Source organism: Macrobrachium nipponense, chromosome 32 (genome assembly GCF_015104395.2).
Source record: "Macrobrachium nipponense isolate FS-2020 chromosome 32, ASM1510439v2, whole genome shotgun sequence".
Lineage (NCBI taxonomy): Eukaryota > Metazoa > Arthropoda > Malacostraca > Decapoda > Palaemonidae > Macrobrachium > Macrobrachium nipponense.
The window spans coordinates 21,829,580-21,848,699 of NC_061094.1; the positions used below are offsets into that span (position 1 = coordinate 21,829,580).

At 42.9% G+C, this 19,120-nt stretch overlaps 1 pseudogene; it reads left to right on the forward strand.

Moving 5' to 3' along the window:
- The window catches only part of LOC135207269 (DDB1- and CUL4-associated factor 12 homolog), a 118,676-nt pseudogene that overhangs the window by 31,271 nt on the left and 68,285 nt on the right, over positions 1-19,120 (forward strand).

A 19,120-nucleotide genomic window follows, 5' to 3' on the forward strand; every position in this document is an offset into this window, starting at 1 on the left:
TTGGAAGTCCCTATCTGAAAAGAGGAGTTTTGGTGGTACTTTTCGTACCACCTTCATGCACCCGGGGCGGTGTAGTAGACTTGAATGGTGGTACCCGCCTACCTCCAAACAAACTTTCGGTAATGAAGAGGTTAAAAACAAGCAGGCAAAAAAAAAAATTCCCCCCCCCCCCCCCCCCCCCCCACATAAACTTAATCAATCCAGCTACCAAACTCACCAGCCACACTTTCCTTTTACACTACAAAATACACGCAGGACAATTGACCTATCTACACAAAGAACAGAAAAACAAAAAATCACATATACTCACCCAACTGCAGATATTCAGGGCTATGCTGTGCTGTCTGCTGGTCGAGGTCGCTGTGACACCACCCAACAACAAAAAGACAACCAAGAACCACCACCAGCCAACAACCCCCTGCAAACCCAACAACCAAGGCCCACCACCCCCACAAACTCAACAACAACACAACAACCAAGGAACACAACCAAAACAAACCAACAAAAACACAACACCAAAAAGGAATACAACCACACAAAAGACCACTGCACAAACAATCACCAACACAAAAAAATCAACAACACAACAAGCTAACACACACCCACTAACAACACCAAGAAATCACAGCAGCTCACCAACAACAACCCTCAACAACTCACAACCTCACCAAGGAACCACAACAGGCCCCAACAACAACCACAACAACCCTCAACCACAACAACTCACATACAAACCAACAGGAACTCATAAGCACAATCAATCCAACAACACAGGCACAAGAACTCTTAAGCAAACAATATCAAACTCAACAACAACTAAACAACAAATCAATAACACACAACCTAACTGACTTTTAATGCCTTCAACACTTCACAGACCACTGCTGACACTACTGATCATCACCAGCTCTCACCCAAGACTGACTCAAAACTCTGATCTTGACAACTAAATCCAGTTGCACCAGCAGACAACCCAGAACTCACCAACAGCCAATTCAATTGCTAACCATCCATCCACCAATCTCTCTCTCTCTCTCTCTCTCTCGTCTCTCTCTCTCTCTCTCTCTCTCTCTCTCTCTCTCTCTCTCTCTTTCAAGGACGTTGTCAAACGGAACCCCCATAACTTCTCCATACAGGTAACAATGATTCGTTCTCTGCCAGTTTCTGGTGAACATCGGTGGTTGGTGCAGACATTTTCTTCATTTGTTGGAAAGTATCGCTTATCAATATTAGTGAAGTATTCAACTTCTTGTTTTGTGGGATTGAAGCTAGTTAGCTTAATTTCTTTTCTGCAATTTTCAGTAGTTAGGTTTTGTGCCGGAGGCTGCAAAACTAGGTTAGTTAAGTTCATTAAGTGTAGGGGTTGTGAGTGTTCTAGAGAGTCTACTTGTGATGAATGCAAAGATTGGAGTGACCAACAGTGGAAAGTTTTTGCTTCTCACTCGGGGAAGGTAATTAAGGATAGGAAGAGGAAAGTGGCTCTTAGAGAGAGCTGAAAGTAAGACTAGAATAGCTTCTGCTTCTTCTATCGAAGCACCTGCTCCTATCCCTTCTTCTCCTCTTATAATGTCTCTGATCTTGGGTACTCCTACTCCTGCACCTGTAACTCCCTTGCCAACTTCCCGGGGAGATTCTCTTAACCCCATTGCCAGCCTCGAATCTAAATTTTAGAAGAAATTTTGATGTATTAGCTAATACACATGCAGTTAGGTTTATCTGTAAAGTCTTTCTTGGAAAAGACTTCTAGTGAAGTGAAAAGTGTCAGGGCAGTGCAATCTGAGGGAGAGGCTGTTTGTCCGTACAGTTCTAGACGAAGGTCCCTGTCCCACTCCCCCGCCTTGGGGAGAAGACATACCAGAGGTCCAAGGGAGACTGTCAGGGTTTGCCCAGAGACAGTCGCTTCCTTTGTCAATCCTGTGGTGCGCCAGCAGTTCGACCAAACACCATTGGAAAGGTGTGTTGTTCAGTAATAAGTTGTCGAGTGATTCGTCGCCAGTTAGACGTCGCAAGTGGCGTAATGCTTCAACCTCACATCTGTTGAATAGACGTTCGACTGAAGAGGTGTTCTCTCCACCCCATGTTAAGAGGAACATAGAGCTATATGGACTACACCTTGGGTTCTCACGTCAGCAACAACCGCCTTTGACTCGATTGTGGAACGACCGATTCTGAGTCCGTCGAGATCTTTGACTCAGGCTGTCGAAAGTTTGCCTTTGACTTCGCATGCGACAGATACTTCGACTGGTGCGAGACCTCTGGTATCAATCGTGTTGAAGTCCACAACCCCTGTTGTTTTGACTTCAATTCAAGAATATGAGAATTTAGTTCCTCTCCGTCGAAGATTGCATGAGCTGATGACCTGGATGAAAGAAAGTAAACAATGTCCGAAGAACAATGAGTCGAATCTAGAACCCCTCTCTGTCACCTATCTCTTCGGATGACGAGGAGGACTTAGAAGTGGACTCTATTCCGCTTTCGTGCAATTTTAAGCTTTTACGCTATCTTCTGGACATGTACCCAGATTACTTCGTAGCATCCGCTTCCAGGTCACCTGCTTCCATCTCCCTGATGAGGAGGAAGAATTTCGATCCCCTTCTCCCGAAGCTCGTAGTTTCTAAGAAGGCTAAACGATCGCTTCATGATGTAGAAGACTGGTTAACAATCAAGAGAGAGCTCGGGAAAGTGACTTTCACCTATCCTCCGTCTAAACTGATTAAGAAGAAGTATAGGTTCTACGTAACCAGAGAAGCTCCCTTCATAGGAGTATCTGCCTCCTCCCAGGGGACTTCTCGGGCCTGGTAGACGCAAATAGAAGGTCTGCGTTTGCAGCAGCAAAAATTTTCTATACTTCACCCAAATTGGATCATTTGGTAAAAAATATTTTGTTCATGAACCTTACCTGCCAGATATATATATAGCTGTATTCTCCGAAGTCCGACAGAATTTCAAAACTCCCGGCACACGCAGTGGTTGGCCAGGTGGTAGTACCCATTCCCGCCGCTAGGAGGCGGGCGTCAGGAACCATTCCCATTTTCTGTCAGATATTTTCTGTCGCCGGTGCAGCCAACAAGTGTTTTCTGCACCTCCGTCATTGGATTTTGGAACTCTTTTGGTCACTTGAGTATCCCGATTGATTTTTTGGTTATTTGATTTGGATCGGTGGTTAGGCATACGCTAATTGTGGATTGGTTTTGAATTTGGCTTGATTTTCCTTAAACTTGAGATGTCTGGATCTAGTTCGACTAGCGCCAGAGTATGTGGTGTGGAAGAATGCAAGGTGAGGCTACCGAAATCTTCGGTAGACCCTCATACAGTGTGCGCGAATTGTCGGAAACATGTTTGTGTGTTTGATGATCGCTGCAATGAATGTGAGAGTATGTCTGATTCTGCGTGGAAGGCATATGAATCATATGTGTCTAAAATAGAAAGAGATAGGGTAAGAAGGAGTGTAACGCCAGTTACACATCCAGTGGAATTTATCCCTCCTAAACCTGTGATGCCTTCGGGCCCTACATTAGTGTCTGTGGAGGGTAATACCCTGTCAATGATTCTTGAATCTTTGCGTAGCCTGGAATCAAAAGTGCAAGCATTAGAAGGTGTTAATAGTGCAGTGGTGGTAGTGATAATGCTCCGAGTGTTGCGGAAAGGGGGGTCGGACAACCGATCTGACGTTCCTTCGGCAAGACCTGGGGGCGCTTCCCAGGCTTCCAAAGTTTGTAAACGGATCTTGAAAGAGTGCTTTTCGTCATCAGGATCGTCCTCCCCGCGCAGCGGTTGGAGCTTTCGGAAGTGATCGCGCCCTTTGAAGATGACAAAGACGATAGATGCCGCACAGGCGGCCGCCGCCTTTGATTCCTCAGAGGAGGACGCTGCACATCCCTTAGCCCCTTCTGTTTTGCGGTCGTCTCCAGAACAATTCGAAGACTCTCCACCGCAAAAGAGAGCAAAGGTGCAAGATGTCGCACAGGCGACCGGCACCTTTGGTCTTAGGGAGAAGGACGCTTCACGTCCTTTCTCTTCTTCTGTGTTGCGATCGTCGCCGGAGAGGATGTCTTTTGACGACAATGCTTTTGAGCGCCCTGGTTGCGCTAAGGATATACCTGTGGCGGTCCATGTGAGAAGGAGGAGGGCTTCCCCTCACCCCTCGTCTTCTCACAGGATCAGCCCTAAATCGAAGAAGATTGAGGATTTGCAACATCAAATTGCCTTATTAGTTGCAGAGAAAGAGGATAATTCATGTCACAGGAGAGATCCAGGCAGTCTCCTTCTCATCGCCTCGCTCTTTCTCCTGTTACCTCGCCTTCCAGATTTCGTGCACGAAGGTCTGCAGAGCACGACGTTAAGGCGGCAGCGAGACTTGACGCCAGGCCTGACGTTCGACTGGGCGCTCGGCTCGACGCCGGGCGGGGCGCTCGGCTCGACGCCGGGCGGGGCGCTCGGCTGGATGCCAAGCGTGACGCTCGGCAGGACTCTCGGCTCGACGCTCGGCTTGACGCCAGGCATGGCGTACAGCTGGACGCACGACGTAATGTTTCTTCAGACATTCGCCGAGATTCGGAGGATAGTAATGAATCTCAAGAAGGAAACTTGTCTCGGAGGAATTAACTGAAGAACAATCATCAGCAGTATCTTCAGATTACAGGTTTTGGTTCAATTGCTTCGAACCTCCTTTGAAGAGAAGTTTAAACCTGAAGCCCCGCAGTCGCCTCCTTCACAATTGCTATCGTCTAAGGCTATCAAGACTCCAGGATTGTTGAAGATGGCTACTTCATTATCAACAAAAAGGGCTTTTAAGAAAATGCAGAATTGGATGGAGTCAAGAAAAGCCCGAAACAAGAACGCTTTCGCCCTACCCCCTTCAAGACTGACAGGTAAGGTAGGTCTTTGGTATGAGACAAGGGAGGAGATAGGTTTTAGAGCCCCTCTTCGTCCCAAGGTGACTTCGCTACCTTGGTAGATGCACCGAAGAGATCCCTTTTGTCGACGACGAAAGTGCCCTGGACCCTTTCTGAGATGGACCATCATATGAAGGGACTCTTCCGTAAGATAGAAGTTTTCAACTTTTTGGATTGGTGTTTAGGGGTCTTGGATAACCGGTCGCGTAGTCCTGATTCGCTTAGCCTCGTGGAGCTGTCCAGCGTGCTTGCATGCATGGACAAGGCCGTCAGGGATGGTTCGGAGGAGTTGGCTTCGCACTTCTGCACTTCGATTTTGAAGAAGAGAGCGGCCTATTGTGGTTTTACTGCAAAGGCGGTCTCTATCTCTCAAAAGGCAGAATTGTTGTATGCGCCTCTTTCGAGCCATCTTTTTCCTCAGGCTATGGTCAAAGATCTGGCTGTCAGTCTACAAGAGAAGGCTACCCAAGACCTCCTAGCTCAGTCGGCAAAACGTACGGTTGTTTCTTCTACGTCGGCACGGGCGCAACCATTCCCCCAAGAAGCCCAGAAGCCCTTTCGAGGTGGAGTTTCCTCGAGAACATCTTCTCGAGGAAGTACACGTTCCAGAGGCAGAGTCTCGGCTAAGATCAGAGGAAAGAAATGAACCAGATATCCTTCAGCCACCAGTAGGAGCCAGGCTTCGACTATTCTCAAAAGCTTGGATAGAAAGGAAGGCGGACAGCTGGTCGCTCAACGTCATCAAGCGGGGGTACAAGATTCCTTTCTTGAAACCTCCCTCACTGTGCACGACACCCAAGGATTTATCCCTATTTACCATCAGGAGAAGCAACAAATCCTTTTCGATCTGCTCGAGCAGATGTTGGAAAAGAGAGCGGTGGAACAGGTCGTAGACCTGGAATCTCCAGGCTTCTACAACAGGGTATTCCTGGTTGCCGAAACAGTCAGGAGGTTGGCGACCAGTCTTAGATGTGAGCAGTCTGAATCGGTTCGTACAGAAGCAGAAATTCAAGATGGAGACACCTCAGTCAGTTCTTGGGACCTTAAGACCAAACGATTGGATGGTTCATTAGACCTTCAAGACGCGTATTTCGACGTCCCCATCCATCCACATTCTATGAAGTATCTTCGGTTTGTCCTAAAAGGGACAGTTTATCAATTCAGGGCGCTTTGCTTGCGGATTGAGCACTGCCCCTATGATCTTCACGACTTTAATGAAGAACGTGGCGAGGTGGCTTCATCTTGCAAATATCAGAGTCTCTATGTACCTGGACGACTGGCTCATTCGTGCCTCCACTCAAACGCGGTGTCTGAAGGATCTTCAAACAACTTTATCGTTGGTGAAGTCCCTGGGACTACTGGTGAATTTCGAAAAGTCACATCTGATTCCAACCCAATCCATCTTGTATCTGGGGATTCAGATGGATTCAGTGGCTTTTCGAGCTTTTCCGTCCCAGGGACGTCAGCAGCAATGTTTAGACAAAGTGACAGCCTTCCTAAGGAAAGATTCGTGCTTGGTGAGGGAATGGATGAGCCTGCTGGGGACCATTTCCTCGCTGGAGAAGTTTGTTTCCTTGGGGAGACTGCACCTCAGACCGCTACAATTTTTTCTCAAGGAAAATTGGAAAGAAAACAAGAATCTGGATATGAGCTTAAAAATTTCAAGAGAGGTAAAACATCACTTAAAATGGTGGCTAGATCCAGTGAAGTTGTCGGAGGGCGTGTCTCTCAAGCTTCAGAGCCCCGACCTAGTGTTGTTCTCCGACGCGTCCACCACGGGGTGGGGAGCAACATTAGGGGGGGAAGAAAAGTGTCAGGCACCTGGAGAGGGGAACAGGTGTCCTGGCACATAAACCTAAAGGAAATGGCAGCCATCTTTTTAGCTCTCCAGTTTTTCCAAGAAAAAGTCTCTCATCGAATAGTCCAAGTCAACTCAGACAATACCACAGCTCTGGCGTACTTGAAGAAGCAGGGAGGAACACAGTCTCGGTCCCTTTTTGCCCTGGCAAAGGAGATCTTGCTGTGGGCAAGGGCACTGGACATCACAATCCTTACAAGGTTTGTAGCAGGAGTAGAGAACGTCCGGGCAGATCTCCTCAGCAGACGAGGTCAACTTCTGCCAACCGAGTGGACTCTGCATCAGGAGGTATGCCAAGAGCTGTGGGGGTTATGGGGACGTCCACTAGTGGACATCTTTGCGACGTCCAGAACGAAGAGGCTTTCACTGTACTGCTCCCCAGTACTCGACCCAGCGGCAGTGGCGATAGATGCACTTCTCTGGGACTGGACGGGGATGGACCTGTACGCCTTTCCCCCGTTCAAGATCCTAGGGGGAAGTCATGAGAAAGTTTGCGGCGTCGGAAGGGACGAGAATGACTTTGATCGCCCCATTCTGGCCGGCGAGAGACTGGTTCACAGAGGTCATGGCCTTCGTAGTAGACTTCCCGAGGACGCTTCCAGTAAGGACAGATCTACTCAGACAGCCTCACTTCGAGAGGTACCACGGAAACCTCTCCGCTCTGAGTCTGACTGCATTCAGACTATCCAAAGTTGGCCAGAGCGAGAGGCTTTTCTAGGTCAGTGGCGAAAGCTATCGCCAGTGCAAGAAGAGCTTCATCCAATGCAGTGTACCAATCGAAGTGGGCAGTCTTCAGGAGTTGGTGCAAGAAGAACGGCATTTCCTCCACCACGACCTCTGTGAGCCAGATTGCTGACTTCCTTTTATATCTGAGAAGGGATCTAAAACTTGCAGTCTCTACAATCAAGGGGTATAGGAGTGTGCTTTCAGTTGTCTTTAGGCACAGAGGCCTGGATTTGGCGGACAACAGAGACCTTCACGATCTCTTGAGATCTTTTGAAACAACGAAGGTTCAACAACCCAGGTTGCCGTCTTGGAACTTGGATGTAGTTCTGAAGTTCCTCATGTCCAGTCCATTCGAACCTATGCATACGGCTTCCCTGAAGGATGTTACTAGAAAAGCTATCTTCCTGACTGCTCTGGCGACGGCGAAGAGAGTCAGCGAGGTACAAGCGATTAGCAAATACGTGGGCTTTAAAGGTTATAACGCGGTTTGTTCCTTGAACCCAACGTTTCTGGCAAAAAATGAAAATCCGTCCAACCCGTGGCCTAGGACCTTCGAAATTAAAGGGATGGCCGAAATCATTGGGCGCGAGCCAGAGAGAGTTCTGTGCCCTGTCAGGGCTCTAAAATTCTACCTAAAGAAGACTAAGGATTGTAGAGGTCTTTCGGATAACTTGTGGTGTTCGGTAAGGAAGCCAAATTTACCAATGTCGAAGAATGCTTTGCTTTTTTCTTGAGGGACACCATCAAGGAAGCGCATTCATCCTGTCAAGACAGTGATATGAAAATGTTGAAGGTGAATGCGCATGAAGTGAGGGCTATTTCTACGTCGGTAGCCTTCCAAAAGAACATGGCACTTAATGACATCTTGAATGCCACATTTTGGCGTAGTAATTCAGTGTTTGCCTCTCACTACCTTCGGGAGGTGAGGACTACATACGAGAACTGTTGCTCTTTGGGCCCATATGTCGCAGCAGACACTATATTGGGTACAGAGAGTAGCACTCTTCCTATCATTTAGGAAATAATATGTTAGTTTGGACTTTTTAATTTTATTTCTTTTTATTTTTTATTTTTAGTTTGTTATGCTTATTTAGGTGTTTAGTTTATTGTGGTCTTGGGTCGGCCGCCTTAGGCGGACTTCCCTCCATTAGCCTTGGTTATTCGAAGTTTAACCAGATAGGCTAGGTCAGGTGGTAATGTTTTTGCTTCGCCCTCATAATAGGGTAAAATGTTTTTGTCACATTGTGGTCATGTACCCGTTGACAAATCATCTGGAGCGCACCAGCTATATAGGTCACGTCCATGCTGGCACCTCCAGTGAAGCATTAACAGCATTCGGTGTCTAATCAACACCTATATGATCTGTCACATTGTGGTCACGCTCCCCGTGACAATTCATTAGAGCGCACCAGCTACACAGGTCACGTCCTTGCTGGCACCTCTAGGAATGCATTACCCAAAAAAAATTGGAGGTCTATAATGTAGGATCTAGTTGTTTTGTGGTCACGCCCCCATTGACAGATCCTCTAGAACTCAACAGCATCGCAGGTCACTACCTTGCTGGAGTCTCTAGTAAAGCAGAAGCAGACTTGGGTGACGGTACTCACGAAGTCAGCTATGCTAACAGGTAAGGAACCAAGATATCAATCATGTAAATGGAATTGTTTCCCAAAATCCGAGTCTGTCTCCCCCTTCCTCCAAAGGTGGGATTCAGCTATACAGTAACCTCCCCGTTAACACGAGGGTTACGTTCCTGGAGATGTCGTGTTAGCCGAATTCGTGTTAACAGGGAAGTATTTCTCCATAAGAAATAATGGAAATAAGGGGGTTAACGTTCCAGGGCAATGGGAAACTTAATCTATTTTTTGGATTTTGCCAGAAAAAAAACCACTTTATTTATATTATTTTTATATACAGGTAGTCGTCTACTTACGAACTATGCAACTTATGACAGACCGACTTTACGACAGCTAGACAATATAATAATATACAATAATATTTAATTTTATATTTGGCTAAAATACGTCGAGCGCGCGTACGATAGTTTTTCCCGCTACCGTCAGCGCGCTCATCTCCGAGAAATTTATGAAGAGAAGAAAAAACGGACCATTCAAACAAAACTAAGCATGTTTATTAAACGTTTAAACCAACATCTCAGTCTACCCCTGTCCCCACTACCAGTAGTACTACCATGGAATCGGATGACCCGGACGATCCCCAGCAGACAATTAATTTCTTTTTTTTTTTTTTTTTTCAAATTTCAAATGTTTCGTAATTTTTATTTTTTCTGTATGTTCATGTTTTCTCTGTACTGTAAATCAATTCTATCTATGCATTACTGTAGTTTGCCTGAAATTTATAAAGAAAAAATAATTTACATACTGTTAAATAAAACTTTGTGTATTACTACGTACGTACATAGACGTGTTGGCAACAGTACAAACGGTCGCTAGAGAAAACGGCAGACGATGTTTTGTTTTATATTTTCAGAAGTAAAATTTTGTTCGAAAATGGTAAGATTCGTATTTTAGTAATTCATTTTGTATTTCTGTTTTGCAAATAAATCAAATATAATAACAAATTATGCATTTAATTCAAATCTATAAATAAATAAAAGTATGCATAATACGTGTAGCCGATTGTCAATGCAAATGGCGGATAAGAAAATGTAAACAGACCAGACAGATGGTCTGAATGCCTGCAATAAAAATGTTAAATACAGTAATAAAAGTAAGTATTAATCAAGGAGTTCGAGCATGATAAGATTTCATATGCTAAACGTAATAATAGGTACTATACATGCACATTTTTGGGATGATATAAAATGTATATGTAGGCTAGTAAGTTATCAATGAAAATGCAAACGAACAAATACGTACATGTACACGCATGTGTTTGAATATGGTAAAAAGGATAAAAAGACAGCACAAACATGATTCAATTTACTCAATATGCTGAAAGACAATTTACGACAGCTCTGCCAGAACCTAATGCCGTCGTAAGTAGACGACTACCTGTAGTAAAGTACGCACTATTATGTTAACCAATGCTAGAATATATTGGCTCTTCTCACTGCGAGGGCTGGCTTCACACTGAGCCAGCAGGCAAGGCAAGAGAGAAAGAGCGCGGGAAAGGTGGGGTGAGTCAGACTCTCTCCACACCTCCCGCGCTCTTGCTCTCAGCGGAAAATTCAAATCGTGTAACATCGAATATTACGTGTTAGCAGAATTTTTCTGTATGATTTTGAACTCGTGTAAGATCGAAATCGTGTTAACAGAACTCGTGTTAACGGGGAGGTTACTGTATATATATCTGACAGGTAAGTTTCATGAACAAAATGATATTGTTATGATACAATAAAGTTTGTTCATACTTACCTGGCAGATATATATAATCAAAGTGCCACCCACCTCCCCTCAGGAGACAGTGACACTAGAAATATCTGACAGAAAATGGGAATGGTTCCTGACGCCTGCCTCCTAGCGGCGGGAATGGGTACTACCACCTGGCCGACCACTGCGTGTGCCGGGAGTTTTGAAATTCTGTCGGACTTCGGAGAATACAGCTATATATATATCTGCCAGGTAAGTATGATCAAACTTTATTGTATCATAACAATATCATTTTCAAGATTTTGGAGATTATGAGCTTCTTGGACTGGACGATTGGAGCCCTTGCTATGAAAATAGAGGAGTGCCCGACTCTACAGGAGGACCGGGCATCGGATGGTTGCGATGAGCTGGCCCTCTTTTTGCATTCGATACTCTCAAGAAAAGGCAGCTCTGGTGTTCTTTTGTTTCGACAGGAGTTGCTTCACCTCAGAAGTCCGCCCTTTTGTTTTTGCTTCTCAACAAGGATCATCTGTTCCCTGAAGAGACAGTAGCCAAGACGCTTTCCGCATTGGAAGAGAAATCAACTAATGATGTGCTCGCTCAGTCTTCTAAGCGAGTGAAACCTTCGACTGTGACTCCTACCACCTTGGAATCGCCCTAGCATAAGAAACCCTTTCGAGGGGGCAAGTCTAGACTGTTCGTCAGGCCTTGATCAAACTTACGACACCTGACCAAGTCCTTGATGAAACCTGACATCAAATCATCCAAGTGATCCTTCAATCCTTCATGCTCTGGTAGGGGCAGACTGAGCCTCTTCTGGGAGGAATGAAGTGGCAAAGGGGCAGAGCCCTGGATGATCCAAGTTCTCTGGTTTGGTTAATCCATTCCTCTCAAAGACATTCTGCCTCTATCCAACGTTCCCATTGCATTACCCACCTACTCTCCAGGCTCAGAGAAATTTGTAGCTTTAACTCGAGAGATAGAGGCTCTCGTGCAGAAGGCGGTCATAGAGTAGATAAGCGACAGACCATCCCCGGGGTTTTACAACTGCCTATTTGTAGTCCCCAAGTCATCAGGGGGCTGGAGGCCCGTACTGGATGTAAGCGCACTGAACTTGTTCATTCAGAAGACCAAATTCAATATGGAAAAGACTCGTTCGGTGTTGGAATCCCTTTGCCAAGGGGATTAGATGGTATCCCTGGATATGAGGATGCATACTTCCACATTTTTAATTCACCAGGACTCCAGGAAACACCTTTGGTTTGTGTTCATGGGCAAGATCTACCAGTTTCAAGCTCTTTGCTTCGGCCTTTCGACAGCACTGCAAGTATTTACACGATGCTGACTCCCTGGGGAAGTGGTTACACCTCCTGATCATTAGTGTGTCACTCTACCTAGATGATTGGCTTCTCCGTTCCTCTTCGGAAAGTCAGTGTATGAAGGATCTCAAGAGGACTCTTTCATAAACTCACTCGTTAGGTCTTCTTATAAAAGAGGAGAAATCTCATCTAATACCGTCTCAGAGCATTCTCTATTTGGGGATGACTCTGAACTCTCAAGTTTTTCTATCACCAAAGAGTCCAGTCGTGTATGGAAGTAGTCCAGGACTTCTTGGACTGCAAGAGTTGGACCAGTCTGTTAGGCACACTAGCTTCGGTGGAACAGTTCATCAAACTCGGAAGGCTGCACATGAGGCCCCTACAATTCTTCCTGAAGGCATCATGGTGCAGGAGGACTCAACTGGACTCAACAGTATTCTTGATTACAGATGAAATCAGGGAGGACCTAGCATGGTGGCTTTTAAAACCAAGACTTGTACAGGGTTCTTTTGCTTCGTCAACTCCTCCCAACCCTTCAGTTCTTTTTAGACGCATCCAACGCAGGTTGGGGAGCCCTGTTGGGGAAGAACGAAGTGTCAGGGAAGTGGCCGGAAATTCAGTGCTCTCTTCATATCAATGTGAAGAAACTACTATTAGCAGTGTACCTGGAACTTCAGGCGTTCACTCATCTCTTGATGGGACAGGTGGTAGCAGTTCATGGAGACAACTCCACAGCGCTTTCCTACATCAGGAAACAAGGGGGAACACGACGGAATATTCCTTCACCCTCTACAACCTTGCAAAAGATCAGCTTCTGTGGGCAGAGAAATTTCAGGTTTCTTTGATCACTTGATTTGTTCAAGGGAAAATGAATGTATTTGCAGACGAACTAAGTTGACATCACCAAGTACTGCCGTTGGAATGGACTCTTTGATGCTAAATTCTGCCTAGACCTATGGAAGCTTTGGGGAAAGGCCGATGATAGACCTATTTGCAACTTCGAGGAACAACCACCTTCCGCTATTCTGCTCTCCAGTCCCTGACCCTCTTGCATGGTCAGTCGACACTGTGCTACTAGACTGGTCAGCGCCTGGAAGCATATGCCTTTCCCCTGTTCGGCCTGATAAGACAGGTGCTAAACAAAGTGTCATTTCACGAAAAAGTTTCACTGACACTAGTCATTCTGTTCTGGCCAAGGAAGGAATGGTTCCCAGATCTCCTCCACTTGCTCGCAGATTACCCTAGGCTTCTTCCGTTAAAGAGATGTCTACTCAAACAATCGCACTTCGCAAGATTCCACAAAGGATTATCTGCTCTGGCACTGACAGGATTCAGACTCAGGAGTCTCGTCAGAGCGAAAGGTTTTTCTAAAACAAGCTGCAGAAGCTATCGCAAACTGCAGAAGAAATACTTCTAACAGACTATACTAGTCTAAATGGGGAGTGTTTCGAAGATGGTATAACTAAAGTCTCTTCTTCTGAGACATTTGTGAACGAAATAGTGGAATTCCTTCTCTTCTTAAGGGATGTTAAGCTCTTAGTGCCTTCGATAATTAAGGGATACAGAGTGATGCTGGCTTCATTTTTTAAACAGAGGATTAGACTCTCCACGAATAGGGATCTTTCTGATCTAATTAAATCGTTTGAGACTTCCAAATTGTCAAAGAACTCGATAGCATGGAATCTCGATATAGTACTTGAATGGCTTTCGGGCCCTCCCTTTGAGCCATTGCTTTCTTTATGGAACCTTACCAAGAAGACACTACTTTTAGTTGCATTAGCATGGACAAAAAAGTGGGATTTTCTCAAGGTGACACAGTTTGCTCTGTTGAGCTCAATTTTCTCGCCAAAAACGAGAACCCTTCTAATCCTTGGCCACGTAACTTTGTCCTCAAGAACCTGACAGATTTGATAGGCCAGGAAGAAGAAAGACTTATGTCCCGTGTGGGCATTAAGATATTACCTCTGCAGAATAGAGAAAATTAGAGGTCAGTCGAATTATTTGTGGTGCTCTGTTAGGAATCCCTCTCGCCCTCTCTCAAAAAATGCTATCCATTTTTCTGAGAGAATTAATTGTTGAAGCGCACACTCAAGCTAATGATGCATTGTTTCCTTTACTGAGAGTGAAAGCGCACGAAGTTCGATCGGTGGCAGCTTCTCTCGTATTTTGACACAACTTGTTGCTATCCGCTATCCTTCAAAGTACCTTTTGGAGGTCAAAATCCGTCTTCGCTATGCATTACTTGAAAGAAATTGAGACAGTGTTCGAAGATTGTAAGTCTCTCGGTCCACTTTCGGTAGCTGGCATGGTGTTGGGGAAACGACATGGGGGTTGCTCCCTCTGTTATTTTTCGCCTTGTATCAAGGTTGACAAGTTAAAGGAAGTCTGGGGGTACAATGTACCTGGAGTACTCACCAGTCATTGTGTTTTAGTTTGGTAGGTAAAGTTTTTTAATTTGGTTTAGGTGACAGTTGTTGTGGTTGCTTGTTGGTTATTTTTGGTCTTAGCCCAGGGCAAGGGCAATATTTTATTATATCTTCGTTGAGTCAGCGGTGAACACCATGGCTATGAAGATATTCCACTCCATGTAGAGGCACTCATTGGTCATACTCCAAGCCTTTTACTTTGTAAGATGAGCACCGACCAGAGGCAGTATTCTCCTGTAGTAGCTCTCTTTCAAGGTAAGGTACAACAGGCACTAACAGTGCTTTTGGGTCTTTTTTCAAGAATCATATGTTATTTTTGAATTAAGATTACATCCACAGCCCCCCATCCTTGCAATGGGTAATCAGCTGTATAATTGTTCGGTAAGAGAGTGCAATAAAAATGGAGTTTTTATAATAAAATGAAATTTTATTGCATACTTACCGAACAATTACTCATTAAAGCCCTCCCTCCTCCCCACAGGTGGATGGCTGGGCAGAACAAATTGTTACCTTGACAGTTGTACCTGTAGCTCCCTCGAGTGGGGGGAGATTGACGTCACCTACACCAGCGATAGTGGCGCCACAGCAGAAGTTTTGAATCTATTGTCTGCCATTCGTAGGGAACCTACAGCTGTATAATTGTTCGGTAAGTATGCAATAAAATTTCATCTTATTATAAAAATTCCATTTCTTTACATAATGGCTCACCTTAGCCACCCCTCCCAGTCTCTGACACCAAGGAAGAAGGTAAAGTGGACTGCAGACTGACGGTGGTCAGGGCTTTCCTCTACTATTGGTTGTTAAGTACCTTGTTATTAAGTTTGAATGGCTGTTTCCAACTCATGCTTCAAGCAAAATCCTCATGTAAAGAACTTCAGGTTTGTATGTCAGGAAAATTTCAAATAAACTTTGCTATTTTGCAGTTGAATATAGGCTGTGCTCTCACCTTACCAAACTGGATGAATATAAATAACATGAGTAGTTTTTATCAGTTATAAAGATAATGTATTCTTTTTTTCATTTCAGAAATACCAGCCAGTTAGTCATAGCTTTGCCGATTACGTAATTATAAGATCTCAAGGATGTAGTCGTCTTGAGCATCAACATGTGAATGAAGAGTTTGGCACCAGGCATATGTTAACCACAGGAATGTTTAGAGAAAGGCCTATCCCTCTTGATAGAATTAACAAGGTAAGTTTTTAGGATACTTAAGGAATGGCAGGGAAAGTGTAAAGGTATGTGTTGTACGGTATTGTAGAAGTAGTTATGTGCAATATAAACTTTGTATTATGTTCTGTGACAAATACAGATTTATACTGGTTAGAACAACAAACTGTAAATGCAAATGTCTACAAAAGAATTTTAAAGAAACATGTTCTTTCACCAGCAAGTCACCATTTAATATGTCTAATGAAGATACAGGAATGATGGGTAGCATCATTTATTTAAATTACAAACCATTCCTTAACAAAGTTCTTTCATAGGTCTTCGTGGGGCATACATACCTCCATCCCGGACTGTCTGCAATTACCAGTTTCCTGCCAGGCCGCATTGGAATGTTTACATTCTTGTCAGAATTCTTCCTGCTCATGTCCTTTAGATTATGGGTTAATGTGGTTTTTCTTCGAACATGAGTTAAGGTAGAAGAGACTCTTTAGTCTTGGCAGGCAACTCTTCTTGGAAAAGGACACTCCAAAATCAAGCCTATGTCCAAAATCAAGCCAGTGGGTAGAAGGGACTCTTGAGCCTTGGTAGGCAACTCTTCTAAGAGAAGGTTTCTGAATACAATAATAGTACCCTGAACTTAAGCAAGGTTAGGTCCAGACTCCATCGTGCAGGGGAATTTTTGCATAAGTTTGGCATGGTCTCCAAAAATGCCAATAAATGTTTACTTCTAAGAGTTTAAACCCTAAATATGAAAAAGTTAATGGTAATTTAATTAAAAAGTTATTGTAATTTAATTTAAAAGTTAGCCTAATACATTACCCATAAAAAAATAAATGGTTGGTAGAAACATAGGAGTGTGTGAAGGATTATATACGTACAATATATTTCTCTTCCCCTTTCTGACAAACTGATCTATTAGTATTAGAAGTCTTCTTAACTACTTTTAAGAAATTCTTTATTCTGTCTCTTTCTCTTTGTTCTGCAATTCCTTTTCATGAACAAACGGTGCTTTTTATTTGGACTAATGCAACTTTTAGTTATCTGTCAATGTTTTAGAACAGTGCATTTACAGTTCTAGATAGTAAAGGTAAAAATAAATCAATAAAAAATTATCCAACTACGAATGAGAGAGTGAGTGAGTTGTCTTTATATAAGTAGTATTAAACTAACTTTTAATGAAATGAAAGTAACTGTAATTTCATTTAAAAGTTAGCTTAGTACATTACCTTTAAAACAAGAAATATAGATGGTTGGTAAAGATATAGGAGTGTGTGAAGATTGCATATGTATGGAGACAGAGAGAGAGAGAGAATTATGTAAAAATCATTGACTGTTAATCTGCAACACTGTCACATTACTTGACATATTTGACAGCTTTGGACTTCGAGCTTCTGGTGGAGGTATAAAGAAAGGTTAAGGGAAAAATTTTTTTGTACATTATTTTGTAATTACAGTTATATTATTATTATTAATTATTATTATTATTATTATTTGAAGATATTAATAAACATACATATACATGTACCAGAACAATTCTCTAGTGAAATGGAAAGCTTATTTTCTTAAAATACTATCACATACCAATTTTGTAATCCAGTTATATTATATTATTTATTATTATTGAAAAATTTTAGGACAGTGGTCCCCCTCATATTTGCGGGAAATACGTACCAGACCCCCGCAAATACGTAGTTAGAACCTGTTTTATCACAAAAAAGTGCATTTTATGATGAAATTAAAATAAAAAAGGAATTTGTGGATATTTCTCATAGAAAAATACAGCAAATAGATGAATTTTCTGTGAAAAACGGGGGGGGGAAATGTTCCAGAGAAAAATCTGCAAATGCGTGAGTCCGCAAATCTGGAGAACATGAATACGGGGGATCCACTGTAAACAAGAGTGCATCACATGTACCATAAAAATTCTCTCATCTCAGTACAAGAGAAAGAGAGAGAATTATTATTTTTATATTATTTAATGGTATTTAATTTACACAAAAGCTTGAAAACTTATAAATTACATAAGAAATTGAACACACTTTTGCAGTTTCTCAAGGATTCCAAAATGTTGCGTTTGCGTGTCTGTGAAATACTTGTGTATGATAATTAATTAGGTTCCCTATGAAAAGTTCGCACTATTGTAAATTCACACAACTCGAATCATGTAAGATTGGGGTATTACTGTACGTTGCCTGAGGATACAATCAGGCATTTATCTTCGTTTTCATTCACTTAACTATTTTTTCGTTCCTATTTTATCGAAAAGCATGTAGAACAGGCTGATGAGAAAGCAAAAGATGCTTGGTGGATAATCAGGAAAGTGCCTTTGCCTTTACCTAACCCTTTTCTCTCTAGTGTTTTATTTCTAAATTCATTCAGTCTGTCTTCCCCCAGTTGTTGTGGCAAACCTGGCAGATTTCTTTTCCTTATATGGTGTGCTGGCCCCACCTTGTTGACTAGTTGCTTCTAGTGCTTTTTTCAATAATGTATGGTGACGTTTATTTATGCTACTCTCAATGACGTTTATTTATGCTACTCTCAACAGAATTTAAAAAAAAATGCAAATACTGTTGTTGTTGATGGTATTGTTGTGTATTGTTTTGTTGATTTTTACAATGTTACTGTTTTTATCAATTTATTTATTAGTTTTTATTCAGATTTTGTGTTAATTTTAATTCTTTTGGGAGACATTGAGTTTAACCCTGGGCCTGTTACTCATTGCAGCAAGAAAAATTGCAAAGTACTTTACTCAAATATTTAGGGATTAAGGTCAAATTTTCATGTTCTCCAGAGTTCTGCCCATAACTACGATTTTTTGTTTTATTTTTTGGGGTTTGATGCCCCTGACTTTTCATCGTAGCATCCCACATGCACAAGGTATGGCAGTATACTTTAAATCCAGAGGATATATTTATCATCAGAAAAATTTGGAGTGTAGTTCCCATGAAGTTCTTTCTTTTAAAAGCTTCAGTAAATTCTACAATGTTTATGTACTATTTGCTGTTTACTACAATCCAAATATCGACCATACTATATATTATGACTGTCCTTTGGAGAGGATTAGTATAGCTCTGTCAAAGAATTTGAAAGCTTTATTTGTTATTTATGGAGACTAATGCAAAGCAAAGTGAGTGGCTAAATTCAAATTCCACAGATCAACATGACCGGTTGGTCTGCTCTTGGGATCTGTGTATCCTCCAATTTTGTCCAGCTAGCTGATGAATCCATGTACATTTCTGGTAATAGATTAGACATATTCACAGATGTTCCAGCTGTTGTGAAGTCCAAGGTCTGTGAATATATTTATAGGCACTTCTGATCATTGCACCATTAAGATGGGCATATCTGTCACAGTTTATTCCAAATGCCACTATTAGAAAAATGGACTGGTTGAAAT